The 22,174-nt window shown below is 48.1% G+C and overlaps 1 protein-coding gene and 1 long non-coding RNA gene across 5 annotated transcripts in view; one reads left to right on the top strand and one right to left on the bottom strand.

The window, feature by feature from the left end:
- Positions 1-2,713, bottom strand: part of EXOC2 (exocyst complex component 2) — a 120,637-nt gene extending 117,924 nt beyond the window's left edge. For all 4 annotated transcript variants that reach the window (XM_065913309.1, XM_065913310.1, XM_065913312.1 and 1 more), the window contains exon 1: positions 2,314-2,713. The gene's annotated coding sequence lies outside the window, so the exon portion shown is untranslated. The remainder of the gene's footprint in view (positions 1-2,313) is intronic.
- Positions 1,577-21,843, top strand: LOC136151875 (uncharacterized). Its single transcript, XR_010660099.1, has 3 exons — positions 1,577-1,765; positions 20,551-21,643; positions 21,759-21,843. It is a non-coding gene; the product is annotated as an uncharacterized lncRNA (long non-coding RNA).
- Positions 21,844-22,174: the final 331 nt, after the last annotated feature.

The raw sequence follows: 22,174 nt of genomic DNA, 5'->3' as shown, positions 1-22,174 counted from the left end.
GGCATATGTTAAAACTGGGAGACACAAAAATGACTAAGACTAATCCCTGTCTGGCAAGAGCTTCTTCTTTTGACAGACGTGTAAATAGCTACAACCCTTAAGATAACACAGGACAGGACAAGTGCTAAGTGGTTACAGGATCCACTGAGTTGGAAACTTTCAAAGCAGGAAACTCTGAGATGATCTAGTTTTCTATATTCTCGGGAACAAGGAAACTGAGGCCCAAAAAGACTGCTGAACAGCTGAGCCCAGCTACACAGCAGGAGGCGGCAGCACACCAACCAGGAGGCGGAGCTTCAACCCCCGTGCTTTCCAAAACTGAAGTCTAAGGACGCCTGCAGGTGTGTCCACAGCTCCAATGTGCGTAATTTCTCCACAGTCACTGTAAGTCTGTGCGTCTGTGTCAATAATTCTTTTAAGCTAACATAACAGTGTGGAAAATCACATGACTGAAACTCAATACTTCCACCAAGCAGTCTCACCAGGCGCTCCAGGGGACCCAGGAACACCTTCCTGGGAATCTGAGAACAAGCAAGGCCCTAGCACACTGCTCACCAGAGTTGTCAGCATTATTTCCCATTCCAGTCAATCTAAAATCCTCTCTGCTCAAAATTGGCCTAAAACTCACCCACTCAGCAAACGTGTAAGCTCCACTCTGTGGAGGTGCTCTCCACTCTGTGGCAGATGCTGATCTAGGAATCCTAGCTAGATGAGATGAGTAAACTAAAGAAGGGGTGGAAAGTGATGCAGACACTAACTGGACAAGCAGCACTCCCCAGGCTGCCTAAGGGTGCCGGGCCTGACCCTAGAAATTGTTCTATATGTATTAAAGGACTGCCTGTGCAAAAATGCTAAGTACTAATTTCATTTCCCACTAGGTTTATCCATAACAGGCTCTCAAATTTTCGTGGAATGAATGAAAATTTAACTTGTCAGGTTAATAATCATCTTTTAGAGAGGTAATTTTCAAAATGATATTCGGCTTAGGAAATTAAATACCTGAAAAGAAGAAAATATCATTTTCTGAAACTTCCAAGCATTGTTCCATGTTACACTGGGGGATTCTCTGTTTAAAAACCACCAAATTTTTACTTAACCAGACAGAAGAGAAGATTTCAGTACTAAGCACAGGTCACCCTCTTTCTACTTCCTCCCTTTGGGTCAGCAACTTTTAACACAGAGGTTCCTTAGGAAGCTTTCTGCTTCCAATTCCAGTGCCCTGACACCAAGCCTGCCTAGAAAATAATCAAAATATTATGCATTGGAAAAGGAATCCACACAGCGTCAGCTAGAATTAGCTTTTCAAAACAGTACACCCAAATGAACTCGTTAAGATTTTTAAAATACTTAAAAATTTTTTTTCCTTATAAATTTACTCAGATTAAAAAAAAAAAGAAAAGACACGTTTCCTCATATGTATTAGTAGGAGCAGTCTTCACCGACATAAGCAAAGCTTACTTCCATTCAAAGACAGCTGTTTCTTAGGAGAGAACACAAGAGTTTGGGCCCCAGGGCCTCACTGCAGGCTGTCACTGGCAGATAAACACTGAGTGAGTACACGATTTCCGGCTACTCACACAAGCACTCTGAGCTTCCGTCTCCCCATCTGTAAAACGCGGACGATGCCTTCAATCCAGAGAAACACTGACGGGCACCGAATCAGTCTCAGTATAGATCTCCAGTGACGCAACCGAAGGGAACAAGCAAAACCTGCCTCTGGGATTCGTTCTTCACCGATAAACACTTAAACTTCACAGAGTAACAGGTAAGCAGGTGCGCCGAGGGGCAGGAGAGGCCAACTGCAACCCATCCCCGAGCGCCAGCCCGCTCCAGGGGCGCTAGCAGAGAGGAGGGGCCGCACTCCGGGACCCCCGCAGCTGCCCAGGAAGCTGGGCCGCGGCTCCAGGACCCTCTCGGTCCCCGGGTCAGCGGGGCTGGGGCTCCGGGACGCCCGCAGCTGCCCAGGAAGCTGGGCCGCGGCTCCAGGACCCTCTCGGTCCCCGGGTCAGCGGGGCTGGGGCCCCGGGACGCCCGCAGCTGCCCAGGAAGCTGGGCCGCGGCTCCAGGACCCTCTCGGTCCCCGGGTCAGCGGGGCTGGGGCCCCGGGACGCCCGCAGCTGCCCAGGAAGCTGGGCCGCGGCTCCAGGACCCTCTCGGTTCCCTGGTAGGCGGGGCTGGGGCCCCGGGACGCCCGCAGCTGCACTCCAAGAGTCCGGGCTGCAGAGTGACACGGGCCTGACGGCAGTTGCCGACCCTCCCGCCCTCCGCCCGCGCCCCCGGAGGCCTCTCCAAGGCCTTGGCCCGCACACCTACCTGCAGGACCGCACGGACAGGGCCCCGCGCCTCGGCGGCCGGCGGCCCGCACCCTCACTTCCGCCGTCGGAGCGCCGAGGGTGTCGATCGACCGCGCGACCGAGCGTCGAGCGCCCGACAACCGGGCCTCAGGGGCGGGGCGGGGCGGGGGCAAGAGTCGGGAGACGGGTGGGAGCCGAGGACCCGGCCGCGACCCCGGTCCTTCAGAAGCCGCGGGCTGACCCGCGTCTGGGCAGCAGCGACACGCTGCCCGCGAGGCCGCGGTATTAGCGGCCAGGAGCCCTAAGCGCGGACACTCGGGCTCGGCCGCCGGCCCCGGACACGGAAAGAAGACCCTTGCGGGCCTGGCCAGAGAAAACCGGCTGCCTGACAGGGAGCGGCGGCCGCGGGTCGGCCGGAAGTGACGCGCCGCCCCGGACGCGGCGGGACCGGAAGGGAGCGCGCTCTTCCGGCCGCAGGGCTCTTCGCGCGTCCAGGGCTCAATTTTGGCGTGGCCGGCTAGGGCCTGCGCTGCTGCCTGTCCGGCTCTCCTATCCACGTGGCTGTGTGGTCACTCCAGCGGGTGCCCCAGCAGACGGGCCCGTGTGTCGCCCCGGGCTCTGGGGGTGTCGCGGTGCTGACCGCGGTAGAACGGCGCGCTGCGTCCGCCCCGCGGTGCAGCCGGGGGACTGAGCCTCCCTTCCCAGAGGTCAGGCAGCAGCTGGTGGCTGGCGGTTTCCTAAGAGCCGGGTTCGGGTTAGTCTCCTGTGACGGCAGGGCTCGAGCAGGCGCTGAGCGTCGCTCACGGTGTCTTCTACTTCATCCCGAGAGCCCCGGGTGGCACCTGGGACAGGCCTTTCAGAGGGAAAGCGCTGTGACAGAGGGGCCGGCATCGCAGACGCACTGCCCTGCCCCGCATCGCGCACCCAGAAGCCGCCATCCCGCTGGGATGGTAGAACGGCCTCAACGGCACGGCTGTGGCTCCGGCCGGGAACAGCGCTGTGGTGCAGTGCTGTGTGGCCGCAAGGGCTCCTGTGGACCTCATACCACACTGGTGCGGTGTCTCCAGTAGAGCCCTGGCTTCTGCGGCAGGGAAGGATGCTCTGCCAGGGCGTAAGAGGGTCCCCTCAACCCTGAGACCTCTCCTCCGGGCTCCTCATACAGGCGACAGAGAAATGAGCCTTCTCATTAGGGGGAAATCGGGGCAGGGAGGGATACTTCTGGACTCAAGGCGCTCCCTGGGCATCTTTTCTGTGCCTGGTGATTCCAGCAAATGGGTAAAGCAGCACCCCTGGCCTGGCAGGCATGGCAGCCAGGAGCTCAGACCCCACAAGGACAAAGGTCTGGTCTCATCGTCAAGCAAGCAGCCTAGACCGGCTGGTGGAGAGGGAAGGAAATCCAGAACGAGTGGTAAAGGAGGAAGATAAATCTATGGCCCCAGGACCAACGGTGGCGGGAGCCCATAGCCCCACCTGTCAGCACCCCTGGCGTGGGTGTGGCATCAGTGTGAGGACCGGGTGTCAGGACCACCTGAGTACAGCCGGGCGCAGCAGCACTCACCAGGGCCCATGCATACCCGCTGTGGCCCCTCTGCTCTCACGCCTGTCCCCGTGCCTCGGGGCTTTTTCCCTGGACATGGGGCACGCTGAAAGCAGGCTGCAGGGATAGACCGGCTGCCTGGCTCCCCGGGCCGCTGGGAAGCAGATCCAGCATGTCCAGAGCTCCACTTCTGACTGGGGCCCCGTACCCAGGGGACCCCCTTCACCCACACCTCTTCTTGCTTCCTGCCCTTTCCCACTCACTTCCCTATCCCCTTCTGGTGTTTCCTGGCCTCGCCTCCCAAGTTATATAGTAGCCTGGAAACCATATCTCATGGTCAGCTTCTGGGGAATCTAGCCAAGATAGTCATTATCACAGAAAAAAAAAGGAGCCTACACTTACTACAATTTGAATATGTGTTGAACACCTGTTAGAGAAATACATCCTGAGAAAAAGGTAATAATTTTGAACAAACCCTCTGAGTTTTTCTCAGTTTTTCTCCCCCTCTCCTCGGAGGGAGTGCTCCCTCCCGTGCGCAGTAACTCAGCTGCCCCAGGATCACTCCCCTTAAACACAGGCAGCTGGTAGTACCGCCTCCTGGTGAAACTGAACCTGTTTCTGTTGCTCCTTCTGTCTCCATGATGCGTCATTCCCAAGTCAGGCGATCCTGCCATTAAGCTGGTTTGAATGACTCTTGAGGACTCACAGGTGTCTCCTGGATCAAAAAAGAAGTAATACTGTATCCCTGAGACAAACAATCAGAAGAAGGAGAGAGAGTCTTTTACTAATGTAAAAATTACTGATAGTGTTTCCCTTCTTTTTTCTTAAACTTCTGGTCCACATTCTAGAGCCAGCTGGCACATGTTAGTGCCATACATGTAGAAGCTGGCCAGAAATGAAAGCATTAAATCCCAAATTGCTGTAGTAGCTGTTGAAGCAATTAAATACCATTGTATAGCTTGTGTTTTCAATTCTGCATCAGATTTCATTTGACCTAGAGAGGAAAAGATATTTCTGAAGCATGGAATTCCTTTGGTTTCAGTCAGGAAACACTTGACCTCACAGTTCGCTATTCTATAGATTTTTTTTTTTAACAGAAAGAGCACCTGAAGTGTTTCCTGCTACATGCATATCAGCTTGTAATGGACTGTAATTAGTACAGATTCTAATCCTCAGACCAACTGTAATCTGCCATATCTAGTGATCTTTTTTACCAAAGACTGACCATTGTTTGTTGTGTTAATTCACCGCTTAACAAAGCCCCTTGCGGCAAATTCCTGTCTGTATTATAGATACCACAGAGCCTTACACAGCAGGTGTTCAATACAAAAGGCCAGCTGCCTTATAATGACTCTAACCATAACCTAAATAAGTGTTGAATTGAAAACTGAAAATGTCATGACAATACATTATGATAGTGGCAGAGTTGGAGAGAAAGTCTGTTTCAAAATATGCCTAATGCTCACTTAGAAGCAAGTGTACTCTAAATCTTGACAATATGTGAATTGTGGAGATGTTTTATCAAGTACCACCCAACTTTGTCATTCTTTGCTGGAATCCTTATGGTCTAAGACCACAAAGATGATTTGAAATCCTCCAAGGTTGTAACAGTCACGAGGCTGTTTTAGCAATTCTTGAATTGGGCCTACTGGTTAAGGAGTCTTGCTACCCTGTACTCCTAGCAAATGCCTTTGTGGTCGCTTGATCTATCTGTCTCCAGCTTCAAAGCTCTGTAGCACAAAGGACTCAAAGTAAATGTCTCTAGTTTTATTGCAAAGCAGAGCCCTTGTATTTTTCAGCTTACCTTCTATTTGCATATTTTGTTAAGAAAACTGTAAATAAAGCTTGGTCTACACAAGGTTATGGCGTAACTCCACGGCTGCCACCCAGCACAAAGACCCAGCTGTGTTTATTTCGGGCTCTCTCCTGGGTGTGTCTGTAGGTGGTCTGGAAGAGAACAGAGGAATTGCGGGAAGTCAGTGACTGCTAGGGGGATGAGAGGTGTGCAGCCCTGCTAGGTCCTGCTGCTGCTGGGGATCTCCGACTAGGAATTTAGACCTCTTTATGCTCTAAGTGAAGGCCTTCACTGAATGCAAGGTTGCATTTTAATTTGTTTTAAATAGCTAGGCAGTAGGAGGTGGTTGGGGCCTTTTTTTGCTTTGTTGTAGGTTTTTCCGTGTGTGTGTTTTGTCTTCAGACTTTCCACTTTGCCTCTGTCAGTGGCCATGGAAAATGGTGCCATGTTCCCAGTTAATTCCACTGATGTGATCCTGCCCTGATGGCCTGGGGAACTGAGTGGCCCCTCTCCTCTGCTGTGCACGAATGTCACCATTTCGGTTCCACCCAGGCAGGGAGAGGTGTTGCCAGCCTCTTGGCTTTCGTGTAGGATCCCAGTCCTCTGGATACTTCTTTGTGAAGGCTTCCCGCTTCTCAGGAGTTTCAGGAATGCCTCGCATGCACACATAGCCTGGCCTCAGATCTTATTCCTTTGATTTTTATCTGTCTTCATTGCTCGGCTAACACCTTGTTTGCCACAAAGTCGGTTAGAGACTTTAAACTCCCTGAAGGCAGTTTTCTCCTCCTGTCTTCGGTAGGTTTACCTACATTGTGAACTAAGCTGTCCCCTCTTGGGTAGTGAACATGAACCAGGGGGCTTGTCTCGGCCCCCCACCCCGCCCCCAGCCCCCTCCCCCTGGGAGCTCTGCCCTGTGCAAGCAGCAGCTGCTGCTTTCAGGGCCCAGTGTCAGCCGGCCCCCAGCAGGGTGGAGCTCCTTCTGCACTTTTCGTGGCACAGAGGGGCAAGTGCACAAAAAATTAAAAGCCAAGGTAATGTCCAATCCACTCTTCTCCAATCCACTCTTCAGACAACAGCCTGTACCTTTGTTCTTTCTGACTGGACCCTTATAACAAAAGTGATGACATAAAGTGTAGGCAATTGATTTGAGTAAGAACTTATTTTTGTGCACTTCCCTGATAGCTCAGCTGGTAAAGAATCTGCCTGCAATGCAGGAGACCCCAGTTCGATTACTGGATGGGGAAGATCCGCTGGAGAAGGGGAAGGCTACCCACTCCAGTATTCTGGCCTGGAGAATTCCATGGACTGTGTAGTAGATGGGGTCACAAAGAGTTGGACACGACTGAGTGACTTTCACTTTCACTTTATTTTTGTGCTCCCGGTGGAGTTTGAACAGTGACATACTAAAAATAAAGAAACAAATATCCACGGTCCCTGAAAAACCAGGAATTGACTATATTACTATTGGTATAAATGTAGATGTAGATAGTGGGCTTTCCCAGTGGGTCAGATGGTAAAGAATCCACCTGCAATGCAGGAGACCTGGGTTCAATTCCTAGGTTGGGAAGGGCTTCTGGAGAAGGGAATGGTAACCCACTCCAGTATTCTTGCCTGGAGAATCCCATGGACAGAGGAGCCTGGTGGGCTACAGTCCACGGGGTCGCAGAGTCAGACACCACTGGGAAACTAACACTTTCACTTTCATAGACAGATAGATAGGTAGGGATACAGATTGATTATACTGAGAGTCCAAAAGCCCACATTCTGAGCCTGGCCTTATGTGAACCCTGATCAGAGACATTCTGTGACCCCTTGAGAGTTCTGGTCGTCTCATTTTTAAAATAAGGTGGTGGGTTGGAGTCACTGAAAAGTCCTTTAAGCTCTCAAATTTTATGACCCCTCTTCCCAACAAGCAGCTCTTCACAGTGAATTTTGGCTGAACTGCAGACCTTCCTCTAGCAACTCCATCTGACCATACGTGTAGGACGGGATATGGCAGGTGTTAGTGGAGTTTCTCCAAATAACTCTATATGCCAGTGGTAGTGGGTCACATTAACTGCTCTTGGTATTCAATTAAAAGAATTTTTTGTTCCTTAAATTTGCCACCTATGAGGCAGTCCATTTTAAAACAGAACTTCTAAGTTACCTTCTCTGAACCTGAAGCCAGTCATTGATCCTGTTCTGTTTGCATGACTTTTGCCCCTCTGTCCTGAATCACATCCACCCCTCCGAGCTCCCCCAAACCCTGTGAACTGATTGCATTGCTTCTGTTCCCCTGGCTGGGTGCTGAGTTGGAATGCCAACAATAGGTTAGGTGTGAAGGAAAATAAGAGGAGAAGAGTATAATGTAGACATGTGAGGTGACTGTCAGCCTTGTGTTTTTATTGAATTCCTACCTTTCCATAAAGTAATTCCTTCTAAGCTTGGCCTCGTGTTTTTGGATCCCAGATGTACGGGGCAGTGTTGATTCACACTGTTAGGCTTTACATACACGTATCATGCTGTGCACCCATCCCGCTATCCGAGGCACTCCAACGTGCAGACACGCTGACAGATTTCCCCCTGTGCATGTGCTGTCTTTCTAATATACAAGAGCTTTTCAAACTGTAGATGTGTGAGGCTCCCTAACAAAATTTTGTTAGAGCATTTGTGAAGACTATGTCTCTAATGCTGTAATTATATTTTATCCTAGAAATTTACATGCTCTGTTTGCTGATTATGGGTTGTGGAAGGAAACTTCAGGGACTGCTGGTAGTCCTTTCATACCATCTGAGCTTTGCGTATGTTTAAATGCCATTCTCACTGCTGTTAAGTGGCCTTCTGTTTGTAAGCATGTATTTGTCAAAACACATTTAGAAGGAGGTTTTCGTTCTTTGGGAGAATAATTTTTGAACCAGAATTTATAAAACATAGTTTCCTTGGCTACAGTGCTGGTTTGGTCTGAAGTGCTCATTCTCTTTCGCTGTCTAACTGAAGAGCGACCAGTCGTGGTGTGACAGGACACAATATGGATTAATAGCTAGAAGGAAGTTAAACACCATCCAATTTAATAGTACTTTGCATAAAACATGCTGCTAACTGTTGTTGCTATAGTTTAGTCACTAAATCATGTCCGACTCTTTGCGACTCATGGACTGTAGCCCAACAGGTTCCTCTCTCCATAGGATTTCCCAGACAGGAATACTGGAATGGATTGCCATTTCCTTCTCTAAGGGATCTTCCCTGCCCAGGGATCAAACCCACATCTCCTGCATTGGCAGGCAGATTCTTTATCGATGAGCCACCTAGGAAGCCCAGCTAGTGACTGACTTTAAATTTGGCAGCAGTTTTTCTAGTAAATATAATTTCAGACCAAAAATTGTAATGTAAAGTGGAACATCATCCAAATAAAGGGTGCAGTGCATTGTTGTACGGCCCTGTCTGCTCCTCCCCCCGGGGTGTCGGCATACTGTAAGAGAAATGGAGACAAATTAGTTCTTAAAGAACTGAGAATGTCTTCCTGAATGAGACCAGACAGTGTCCTACATCAAACAGAGGCAAACTTTTTGAATTTTTAGTATATCTCCTATACTTACAGAATTTTCACATGGGTTTCCTTTCTTGGTTTACACACCACCACACTCTTTCCTTTAAAGATGTCTAATTTCCAGACTCACCAAATTGTATGCATTAAATATGTGTGATTTTTGTGTTCAATTCTACTTCAATAGAGCTGGTAGTAATTTTTTAAAATGTCTAAGATATCTATGTTTAACTGATGCCAGAGGCAGTTGAATTCTAGAAAGCACTTTCGAAAGTTTATTTTCTGCACAAAACTAATCGCCCCACCAGGAATTCAGACACTCTATGTGAGCTCTTGGCAGCCGTCCGCGCTCACTTCTCAGACCCACAAGTACTGAAGCAGCGCCTCGCAGTCTGGTGCTGCTCGTCTCTCCTGCATGTCCTTTCTGGGTTTCTGTGAAGTAAGCTTATCTGCCATTAAAGACATTGTAATTATGATTTTTTGCAATATTTATTTTTCAGAAGTAAAATAAGAAAGGTCTATTTTGGGTTGGTGGGAGGTGAGGATGATAAATGAAAAATCCTGGTTTTCGTCTTTGTATTTTTTTGTGTGCAGGTCCTGTTTCATAAATATTTACAATTCAGGCCAAAACAAATTGATTGCCTGAGAGAATCTTTTGGGGGAAGACGTTTAACAAATAAGAAAATAGCAGCTAAACAGTGAAGAATCTGACTCTCCCGCTTGTTTTCCAAGCAGACACTAACATACTCAAATCAGCAAATTTTGAGTAGAAACAAGTAAAGGACGGGGGTATTGGTGAGGTTTGAGTTGATAGTTATGTAAGCCATGTTAGGGGTGGAAATAGCCCTGATAAACTTGCTGCTTTCAAAGCGAGTGACCTATACACAATTAACCTTTGAATTTTTCAATGTAACCTTGTTTGTGTAGGAAGCAGTATATATATCCACAGTATATGCGCACACATTCACATTGTTGTGATCTCTATGGAGACATAGAAATATAGGCCATTGGTAAGCTTCATATGAGAATACATTTCAATATACATATTATCACTATTTTTGGAAAAGGACAATAACAAATCATTCAAACGTGCTTTGAAACAATATGCCCATCCTGATTAGGAATCTAATAACTGGATGTTAAACGGTTTTAAATTACTATAAATGTTATATATTTCACGACATTTTATGAACCTAAATAATTTAGAACACTGGCCTTGCTTATAAAATATAGGTTGCAGGTAACTCTTTTGTGGAATCAAAGCTATCTCCTTTACCCAGTGAGATTTCATGTTGTCTTAGCATATAAACAGCAACAGCAAATTAACTTTTATAACCTTTAGGAACCTTACATTTTTTAAAGTGGAAATTAAAATAGTTCTCTTCGTAGAAGCATTTTAATGAACCGCACTTCTAGGAAGACTAAGCAAGTAGCTGATTTAAAAATGAAAAAATTAAAAATAAAACATTTTAGTAACTCTGGCATATGAATTTAGACTGACTTAGCTTTTTAACATACCTGTAATATTTATAATAAAATTAATATTGCTAATAATATTAACAATTAATTATAGTCACCAACTGCTGAGAAACAGACCAAACCTTCCTTCACATACATCATCTGTGGGAGTCTGGGGTGTAAACCTCTCCGTCTGGTGTTGAGTTCTTTTCAGGCCCCTGTAAACATAATCGCAGGGAGCTCCTCAAGGCCAGTCCAGGGGTGCCAGCCTGGAGGGCAGGGGTGGTGGCCTTGAACCTGCCAGTGATGGGAGCAGCAGGTGTCAGCTTCTTACCCCTTTTGCAAAAACAATTCATCTTAGATTCACAGTGGTTGATTATATCCTGTAGCTTTTGATCTTCTGAAAATCACACTTTCATAGTGAGGAGAAAAATTGTTAGGAAACCAGAAAAGGCAGCAGCAGCAGGCAGGCAGACGAGGACCCTCAGCTGACGAGTGAGGATGGGGGATAGGACGGAGTGGGAATGGGGGGTCCACATATGGGACCCTCCCTTCCTGCGCACCCCTCCTTCCATTTCCATTTCTCAACAGAGCAAACACTTCTGAGAAAATTAAGAGTCTCATGTTGACTGCAGGGGCTTTGGCTTTCACCTTCTTTAGGCCACCTTGTTTATGCACACATACACACACATGCATGCACATGTACACATGTACACCCACATATGTGTGCACACACCTACACATGCATGTGTGCACATGCATAAGTACACCCACACATATGTGCACACATGCATATGTACACAGCCACACATATATATGTACACATGCACACACACCCATATCCAGACACACACCCCCAGAATGAAAAGCCGAGTTAGGAGGTATCAGCAGCTGAGAAGACGACACGACAGTGGGGGGCAGCCCCGGGAGGCCCAATCCCGCGGGTGCCGGCGTGAGGCCTGGGGCGCCGTGGGGACTGCACGCGTTGGATGTTGAGATTCCACTGTCTTAGCCCGGTTTAACCCACCTTCCTCATCCTGTCTCATCAATCACAGTTCAAATATTTATTTTCCTTGCATCTCTTTCATCTTTTCTGTGAATTGAGGCCTTCGGCAGAATTCTGTGTGTGAGAAGAAGGCTGACAGCAGTGTTCTAATTTTTTTTCTTCTTTTTTTCTTTTTCTTTTTTTCATTTTTTTTTTTTTCATTTTTAAAACATTCTCCGATTGACACCCTTCTCTTTTGTGGCCAACCTCCTCATCACAGGAAGGTTGTAAACCGTGCTTTGCTTTCAACAGCTCTTGAGAGTGTCGGAGGCCGTGTAATGGGAGAACCACGTTTGGGAGGGTCTGGGCTTCGTCTCTTCGTCTTGAAGTGAGTGGACAGTCCATGCTGGCAGAGCCTTGGCCTGGAAGTCTGTTGGGTGCCTTGTTCTCTTAGCTATGCACTGCATTTTGCCTCTCTTACAGAGAAGTGTTCAGAAGAACCAGCTTATTTTCTCAAGAAAAAGAAATCAGGGCCAGCCTGGTTTATTTTGCCTTGTGCGTTGGATAAACTAGTCAAACTCAGGTGAATTGTCAGTTGTGTACAGCTGGCTGTCAGACGCAGAAAACGACACACAGATCCAACCGTCCCGTTCTCCAACAGGGTGCCTGCACCTCATTTGGTGTCCGAGCTGTCACCTCCCAAGAGGGGGCACAGCCGAGATGCTCATACTCAGGCTTTCAGTTTTCTGTTCTGCGTGACCCTCTGGGCCGCCTGTGTCCCCATGGCCCACACTGCAGGTAACAGCCACCCTGTCATAGAAGCCCTCAGCCCAGGCTGGGCGTTTTATCAGGAGTGGTTTAGACGTTTTCAGAATTAATGTCTGCTGGGCAGTTCCTAAGTTCGGCTGTGAACTATGTCAGCGCGCTGGTTGTAAAGTACAGTCAGCGTTGCACAGCCCGGCCTGGGAGCGGCAGCAGCTCTCTGCCAGACGCAGGGCAGGGCTGGTCACAAGTAGGGGTTTGGTTCTCATTTCTCCTGTGAAGTCCACTTCGTTTTAAAAATATTTTGCCATTTCACATCTAGGGAAGAAATCATCGGCCATGCTAAAATTTATTGTTAACTCCAGCAAAGTGGAAACGATAGTGGGAAATATTAGAAACACATAATTTAGCTTTGAGACTTTGTACAAGTAGTGAGGCGTTACCTTCCCCTTGTGTCTGTTCTGACTTAACGGCCGAAGGCGAGTCTCCTGATGGACTGCCTCTGATGGCATTTATTTCCTTTAAAGGTCTAATTTAACCCAACAAGACAGACATGAGAAGAGACCACTACTGGAAAAAATGATATGAATGTGGATAACGTGGTTTCTTTTTAACATTTTATTAAAACAAGTGAAATGAAAAAATCCTAAAACGTTATCTGAATTTACCAAGTTAGTGAAGTTCTGCCAGCCTGTTTTCTACGCCATTGAGAAGGTCAAAAGAGCTGCACTGGATTAAACATTTGGCACGGCCATCCAGGGTCAAGTGTCTTCTTTATTTAAGCTGTAATATTTTCCTATTCTTCATGCTTGGTTCCATGACTATGTCTGTATTTTTAATAAACAGACTTACTTTCCTTTAATACCTTTTCTTAAAGCACATGGTTTAATGTGCCTCTTAAACAAGCAAGCCTCAGAGAATTATTGTGAGCCTCAATTACATATGCTGAAAAATACTTTTGTAGTTTATGAAGAGCTGTGTAAACATGAAGTGTTACCGTTATTACAGGCACAGCATTCCTTATAGAGTGACTTTCAAATACATAATCAGTAGCACATGAAAAACCATAATTATGTTATTCAGCTCACATCTGTATATTCAAGATCAGTACTTCAGCAATATTTGCATAGTCCAAGCAGACATTTTTCCTCTTTTAGCACCTTTAATTTTAAGACAAAATATATATGGAAAAGGAATTCCATTTAAGAATTATAGTGAAGTTTTAATAAGTTTGATCACCTGAGCAGCCATACACCTTTATGTATTTATTTTTATGTGAAGATATGTGCCATTGTCGTTGATTATTTTTGACAGTTTAGCACTATTTTTCAAATTTTTTAAAAAGTAACTCAGAATAGCAATTTATTTATTTATGTTTTAAAAAGTAACTCAGAATACCAATTTAGTGTTATTGATTGTTTGATTAAAATGAACAGATGGAATTTTTTATTTCCCAAATCAGTTGCCCAGACTAATTAGAACAGCTATATTTGAAGATTTTACTTTCAGATCTCAGCCTTGGCAGTTTTGCTCCATGGAACGGTCTTATTAATGTCCTCTTTGAGGTGAATTGACGTGTGGTTAGTGTGCCCATCAATTACACCAGTGGCAGAAATATGTACAGACCACGGGAAGGCAGCTCTCCTGACTAAGAAAGTGGCCTCGACCAGCCCTGCATAGGACACAAAACTGAAAATTTTTTTGCCCTCAACTGGGCATACTTTCAGGGAGCCAAATTAAAGTACTTGTCTTTGGTAACTAATTTACTTAACATGTGCGTTTGTTTTCAACTATTCTAAATTATGATTTTAAAATATTTCATGCAAAAGGTATCAGATGTTAAAAATTCACTCTCTCTGTATGCACTTATTTCGGAAATGAAAGACGCACACATTCAGGATGAAATGGAAAGTCAGTTTTAAGGTGTAAATTCTCTAAGCCATGTGTATAATTCAATTTTTGCCAAAATTGTGTTTTTATACAACTACATTGAAGTAGATTCCCCTTTGAATATTAGGCAGTACAAAATTTACAGCAGTGGTAGATTATTAGAACAACATGGGATAACATCTTGATAAAATTAAAAATTCCACTGTTAGACTTCGTATTCCTAAAGAGAAATGCCCATGCCAGCCAGGCTGTGATCTTTAAGAAACTCCAGTGCTGCCATGAAGCCTTCTTACATGCACGAGTCCAACAGAGGAATTGAGCCAAAGCATCTTATGAAGATTCAGACATGGACAGTCAATTGTTGAATTTTACCAAAGAGTTCTGAATTTTACCTCCGATTCATTGTTCATTTTCTCTGGTAACTGAGCCCATCACTGGGTTTCTTTCTTTCTTTCTTTAAAGGAGAAAGCCAACTTGTCTTTTTAGTTTCCTGAAAAAAACAGGCATTTCTGATGGTTTACATTTAGTTGCAATTTATAAACACTGTCCTGCAAAGCCAAATGGGGCACAGTCGTCTTCTGCTGACGGGGACTGCGTTTTCTTCTCATTGTCCTAGTTTGAAGTGGAAACACTGAACTGCTGAGAAAATGCCATGAAAACATAACCTACTGCGTTCCCGGAAAGTAAATAAGCAAGGCCACCCAAATTTTCAATTAGAGCTTGTGCAGAATGCAGGAAGTGGCAGGAGATCCGTCCCGGCGCCCCAGGCAAGGTCACGGACGCGGTGCAGGAGGCTGGAAGGGGCTGCAGGGCGGTGTGGAGATGGCCCGCCTCCAAGGAAAACTGCAGCCCGCTGGGGGCGCTGAGGCTGGGGCTGCCGGCGGGCCTCCCAGCCTGCCCGGGAGCTGCCAGGCTGCACGGCTCATGGGTGTCGTGGTGGAGGAACACTTCAAAGTTCTGCTGCGTTATGTGTTACATCCCAAGCTTCCTGAACATTCTCACTGTCCCTCACATACAGAGCAGTAGCCGCTGGAAACAGAAATGCTCCAGACACTTGGTAAAAATTAGAACATGCTCGCGAGTCACAGTGTCAGGCAGGTGGGCGGCCTCCCTGTGGTGGCTCAGCCTGCAGCCCGTGGGCGTGTCGTGAGCCGGGGACTGGGGGCCCTTCCCGCCCCAAAGCAAGGGCTGGCTTCTCCTGAGGACAGGTGTCTGAGGGGTGGACAGTGACGCTGCAGAACTTCATTTCCTTAAGTGTGTTTCTGAGATGCTCAGTCGCTGGTTTCAAGGTAGGAGAGCTGGAAGACCACAGACTCTTCAGGTCTGTGTGTCTGTACCTGACTCTCGTGTTCCCTCACTGGCTTATTCTTTCACTTCTCAAGTTTCACTACGGCGTTTGGAGTTTTGCAGCTCATCATGTTGAAGTTAGTTAAAGAAAAAGGGTTGTTTTACAGTCGCACGTTGTTGGTTGAACTCACAAAGCAGCCCCTGTTATTTTGATGGGTTTTATCTGTGCTGTGTGTCTACTTATATTTAATTTCAATCCACACTAAAGCCTTGGGTCATCTTGCACACTACCTTGATGGAAAGTGAATCTACACATTGGATTTACTTTTACAACAAGGGGTGAAATAACTGAGGCATTGCTGTGGACTACAATTGTTAAAACAAGGAGGAAACTCACAGGTGGATCAGGGCTGGTGGAAGACTATGCCTGTCTCTGCAGCTGAGGATGAAGCGTGAAATCCAAATGATGCTTTGTCATTGTTGAAGCAAGGATACCGTGCATTTATCATATATATAGGAGAGCTTTTAAACACCGATAATTCATCACCTTACAAACCCAGAGTCAAGGGGACCTGAGCACTGGCTATTTTTCTTCCTGGAGGGTTCCTTTTTGTTGGAAACATTTTCTTGGCAAATCAGCTATTTTGTTAGGTTCGAAAGGCTATCGTTTCATTTTCACAGTAAAGTCATGAATGCCCGTTTCACAGAATGCTGCAGCATTTCCTACACAATAATTGAAATCTTATGGTTTGGGGGTGTGTTCTTTACCCAGTTTTCCTACACAAAATAAGAAACAGGGGAAAAAAAGAAACCTCTTTCCATTTGCATTAGTTTCTCTCTGTGTATATACATGCCTTTACATTTAGTAAGTTAAGCAGTTTTCAGCCCTGGGGAGATCTGGGGTCCAGCCCAGGGGGGAGGGAGCTGCCCTTGGGGGTCCCCATGAGCCGGGCATCCCCAGGCCCCCGAGTGCCACCTCCTTGTTTCTTCTCCCTCTTCTCTCCCGTCTTTGCCATGACCGAGGCCATCAAACCTACTCCCAGGAAGTCATCTAAGGAATTCCCACTGAAGTGTGTTATTCATTAGGTTGAACTTATTTATTCAGCAAGTGTTCTCACGCGCCACACTTGGTGAGAAATACAGGAACGACATTGGTGTTTGCCCTTTGGATAAGACACTGAGACAGATAACTACATGGCAAGGCTTTGGGCTCGACTCAAGCCCACATGGCTCTGATTTCATGGATGAAGAAGCTGAGGCCTAGAACGCGACAGCCGGTATAGTGACTGTTCAGTAAGACTCTGCAGGAGCCTGCTGGGCTAGTTTCCTTCTGAGTGGCTTCAGTGGCTTGTCCTTCTCACAGGTCGTGGTGGGTGACAGTCCTCCCGTCCCTGCGATGGGCTCCCCGCCCCCCTGGGGTTGGTCTTACCCAGGCTTGTTTGTACGTGGGAGCTGCGGCAGCGAGTGGCTATCACCGGCTCTGTCCCCTTCTTCCCCTCTTGGAGGATGTCTGCCTTGTTCTGGATGAAGACAGCTTCTTCAGTCCAGGTCCTGGGAGAAGGACTGGGTGGAGCAGAGCCTCAGCCAGGATGGGGACCCCAAGAGCCAGAGAGGAGCACCACGGTTGTCAGCTCCAAGCGTCTGGGATTGTTTGTTACGGCAGCAAGCACCGCTTAGGCAGCGCGGTGCTGCTGACGAGGTCCCGTCCTTCTGCACTGCTTCACCGTGATCAGGATTCTGTACATCACTGTCCCAGCTTTTTGCACTAAGTTCAAAAAGTGGGCTTGTGGAGGGCAGAGGCCCATGCACCCAGCTTCAGTACCCTCATCTGACCAAATGTCAGAAGCATCAGCTAGGCGCCATGAGAGGAGGGTCTTTAGAAGAAAGGAGGCAGGAGAGCTTTCTGTCTTTGGTACTTCAGGTCGCCTCCACCAGGGCCGTGCGTTCCCGCAGGCAAATGCCAGAGAAGGTTGCCATGATGGGCAGAAAATGGTCGGTCTCTAAGATAGCAGGAGAGCCTGCACAGAGCACCACTGGGCATCCAGAAGGCCCTCCTGGAGGAGGCAGCCTTTCTGCTGGGCTCTGAGGAATGAGCCAGAGCTCAGCATTCCAAGCTCACGGGTTCACCTTGCCGAGATGCCCCAGGAGGAAGGCCTGGAATTCTTCCAGTGAACCTTTAACTCCAAAAAACAGTATTTACTACATCAGGGCAAGTGTGCGTTTGTTTCGATGGGAGACAAGGTACTGAAATGCCATCTCTTTCCCGGCAATTGCTGACGGTTCAGCTGCGTTCGCGTGGTTCCTCTGCTCTCACTCCCGCGTCCCCACCTAGCGCCGGCCGGTGTCTGGCTAAGCCGCCATCCTGAACCCGGGCGCTCAGTGAAGAGCAACCAGTCCAACTTGCTGGCCTTCCTCATGTCTACATAACTTAGGAAATTGTCACACTTTAAGAAGCGAAGGAAATCCAGGCCTGTGCTTAACATGTAGAAAAAAATCAGAGACGTCAAGGTTTGCCCAACATTTACGACAACTCTTCCTGAGCAGCAAATCACATATCTTCTTTCCATGAAGATCATAATTCACAACTAAGCTGTATATATTCCTATTTTATATGGAACTGTGTGTGCCTTTACAATTTCGTCAATGACTAAAATTAAAAAAAAAAAAAAAAACTGGAAAAAAGCAATGTCTGATTGTCCTTAAATTGACTGACACACCATGGCTTTATTTCAGCTCAGTATTTTAAAATGATGCTCCAAAAAATCTGAATCTCTTGTCCTGTCTCAGCTCCTGGAGGCGCTGAGTATGTCCCTGAGTCTGGAGATGGAGGCTTGGCGTGCAGGGCCAGGCAGTCCTTGGAGGAACGTGCTCATCCGAGTGCATCTGTCTGCTGGTCAGTGGGCAGCTGGTGGGAGCTGCTGGGGGCGGGTCAACATGGAAAGAACCACAAAGACTGTCTAGTCCAATATAGATTTCCAAGAGGGAACAAATTTCTTAGCAGAAAAATGACCAGACCAGAATGATTTATATAAATAAAATAGTCACCGTAAAAGTCAGAGTGTATTGCTGCCCTCCTCACTGGAGGCAGTGAGGATAAACATGCAGAGATGGAAATGGGCTTTGGGACCCGAGAGATGCGTGTGAAGCCCTGGTTCCGCCTGGCGGTGCTCTGGGCACGTGAGCCCCTCCGATCGTCAGCCATGGAGACCACGTCTTCTGTTTTCAGCATCATGGTGTCTGGCGCAAGGCAGTTGCTCCTGAAGGATTTGTCTCCTTTTCCATCTAATTACTCACCAGGTACGTGGTAAACATGAAATACTCATCAAGTTCCTTCTTGCTGGAGAGGTGGGCTCAGGGCGCTGCCCGGGACTTTCCTCTTCCTGCCCTTCAACCCCCTCCCCCGCCTCCCGCTGAAAGACAGACCCAAACCAGAGCCTGCTTAGAGGTCAAGGCAGAGGGCCACCTCCAGGGGAGTGGGCCACTCGGGATTTAAATTTGTCACCGTTTTCCTTAGAGGGAGTGAGAGGAAAAATGAATTTAATTTAGTATAAAAAATAAACATTTCTGGGTACTGGAAACGTTTGTGGGGTTTAAGAGCTGTTATCATTAATCAGTCAAGCGTGTTTATCCAGAGTCCTGACGGCTGTGAAACTGAGCCGCTTGCCTGAGCCCTTCAACAGAGACGCCCCCGCAGCTGGATGGAGGGACACACGTGTCCACAGCCACCACCCTGCGCCCACCGACGTGGGACCGGGCCAGTCGCTGAGTGTCTTCTGGGGCTGGAAGTGGGGTGGAGGGGGGCTGGGAGAGTGGACCGGAGCATCGCAGACCCCCTGCATCTGCGGCCAAAGCCTGTTCTTGAGGTTGTGTCTGAATAGTTTCCCCGCTGCACTTTTGAGAGGCAGCATCTCCTGTGGGCTCTCCTTCCTGGGTGTGAAGTTGTTGTGGGAATTATCTCCATCAGCTGATCCTCTCGCGGAGACGGAAGCACGGCTCTCTTGGAGGTGGGGCAAAGTTGCTCGGTGCAGACTTGCAGCGTCCGTGGTCCAACTGGCGGGAGGTCTGCGATGGGAGCATAGCTGGGACCTTGTCCTGTGATTATGCTCCTTCTTTCTATAGAAGGAACTTTCCTAAGAAACTAAGGCACAAAGGAAGCTCAGAGCAGAATACGTGAAACCTTAAAAATGAGCAGGTTTCCTGTTGAGAACAGGATTTGCCTCTAATAGGCATATGTGTATTAGTGGGTATTATTATCAATATTAAGAGTGAATTTGGTGCCGAAGATGGTGATGGACATGCCTTGAGGGGACCATCAGGAATCCTGTTTGAAGGTGTTGCGTGGATGAAGGTCAAGCTGGAGTTGCTGGGCAAGGACAGAGCTAGAGACACAGATGTGACCTTGAGAGCAAGGGTCCTGAGGGTGATTGTGAGCACGGAGCAGCTGGGGATGGAGGTGCCAGGAGAGGTGCAGGAGGGCCCCTCGGGCTGGAGGGTGATGGAGCTTCAAGCAGAGGCACACCTGGCTGTGTTGCTTCTGCCCCAGCAATCGGTACAGTGGAGTGTGGTACATGGAGGTCTTGGAGACTGGGGCAGGAGGGGCTTCCACGAGGACAGACGTGGCCTGTGTGTGCTTCATGGGAGGAGGAGAGGAGGTGCAGGGGTCTCTGGGGATAGCACCCTGGTTCCATCACTGACATTGTCCCACCTGGGGTGTGCAACCTCTGATCTTCAAACCCTCAGCCTTCAACTGGCACTTCCATAGGGACCATGGTGTCCTCAGCACTTCCCAATCTTTCCAAAAAGAATTGAGAGGCAGCAGTGATGGTTCAGGCACTTAAGGAGTGGAACCGCTAGAAACATTCATCCAAATGACACAGAAACTGGTTCAAAGAGGTTTGCAGGTGTTGGTTTGGAAGTTGAGGGATCCTATGTTCTAAAGCTAGTCTATAGATTGTGCTCTTCAAGTAACAGAAGGTTTTCCTGTCCTTTAAAATGACCATATGTCCTTAATTTTTCCAGTAGTCATGTATGGATGTGAGAGTTGGACAGTAAAGAAAGCTGAGCACTGAAGAATTGATGCTTTTAAACTGTGGTGTTGGAGAAGACTCTTGAGCATCCCTTGGACTGCAAGGAGATCCAGCCAGTCCATCCTGAAGGAAATCCGTCCTAAATATTCATTAGAAGGACTGATACTGAAGCTGAAACTCCCAATACTTTGACCACCTGATGCAAAGAACTGACTCATTGGAAAAGACCCTCATACTGGGAACGATTGAAGGTGGGAGGAGAAGGGGACAACAGAGGATGAGATAGTTGGATAGCATCACCGACTCAATGAACATGAGTTTGAGTAAACTCCAGGAGTTGGTGATGGAGAGGGAGGCCTGGTGTGCTGCAGTCCATGGAGTTGCAAAGAGTTGGACACGACTGAGCAACTGAACTGAACTGAACTTAATGTCCTTAATATATAAAATAAATCAGACATCTGTAATAGCAATGAAGAACAATTAGGCAACTCATATCATTTTGGAAATCATTATAGATGCTTCTTAACCTAAACGAGTCTTCTTCTTGTTATGGACTGAATCATGTTCCTCACAAATTCATGTGGAAGACTCACCCCAGTGTGGTGGTATTTGGAGATGAATGTTTCAGGTGATAATTAAGGTTAGAGGAGGTCACTGGTGGGGCCCTAATTCCCGAGGACTGCTGCCCATATACAGACACACACTGTGAGACGTGGCCACCAGCAAGTCAAGGAGAGAGGAGACCTCAGAAGAAAGCAAGACACTTAGTCTCGGGTTCCAGCCTCAGAACTGGGGGAGTAAGCGTGGGTTGTTGAAGCAGCCCCATCTGTGGCATTCTGTTGTAGCCCTGCTGTCGGGGACACTCCCAGCTTCTCACCAAGATGCTCAGTTCTACTGCTGCAATATCTCTAGTGTATTCGCTGTCCACCAGCCATCCTGGGGCCGTGTCTCAGGCACTTAGCTCTTTCCTGGACTGCTGAAATCGCCTCCGTGTGTCTCCATTCATCCTTCATTTGCCTCTGGGACCAGAGCCAGGAGGAGAGCATGAGTGGAGGCCTGCCTGGTGCCGGGGACGTGGAGCTGAGGTAGAAATGGTCACAGGCCCAGGCCCTGGACACAGGGGATCCAGTGGGGTGACCAGCACAGTCCCAGACAGCTCACCGCATCACTGACTCCTTCATTGTTTGGTTCACTAAACAGGCCACATCATGAGCGCTTGGCACCCAAACCTGGTGGTGGCTGAACAAGAAAAGACCCTTGACCGGGATGAATGTACCTTCTGCTGGTGAGATGATGCAAGACGGGGAAGGGGCCGGGAGGTTGAGAAGGTGACTCGGGTTGGGGGGAGTGTGTGGGGGGGGCAAGTTTGAGGGGGGTGTGAGGGGTGGGTGTGGGGGGTCAGCTGTGGGTGTGAGGGGGTGAATGTGAGGGGCAAGTGGGTGTGGGAGCAGAGGTCTGGCTGGCCCTGGGTGACCCAGTGTCCCGCTGGCCTGGGGGACTGTGTTTCCTTCTGTTTGCAGAGGGCAGCAGGTGGAGGTTCATGCCCTGGGGGTTAGAGGGGCCCAGACCCCCTCAGGAAGCAGGAAGGGCATCAAAGGAGCACTGGGTGTGTCCAG

This window comes from Muntiacus reevesi, chromosome 20 (genome assembly GCF_963930625.1).
Source record: "Muntiacus reevesi chromosome 20, mMunRee1.1, whole genome shotgun sequence".
NCBI classification, from domain to species: Eukaryota; Metazoa; Chordata; class Mammalia; order Artiodactyla; family Cervidae; genus Muntiacus; species Muntiacus reevesi.
This window is presented reverse-complemented; position numbering and strand designations above follow the sequence as displayed.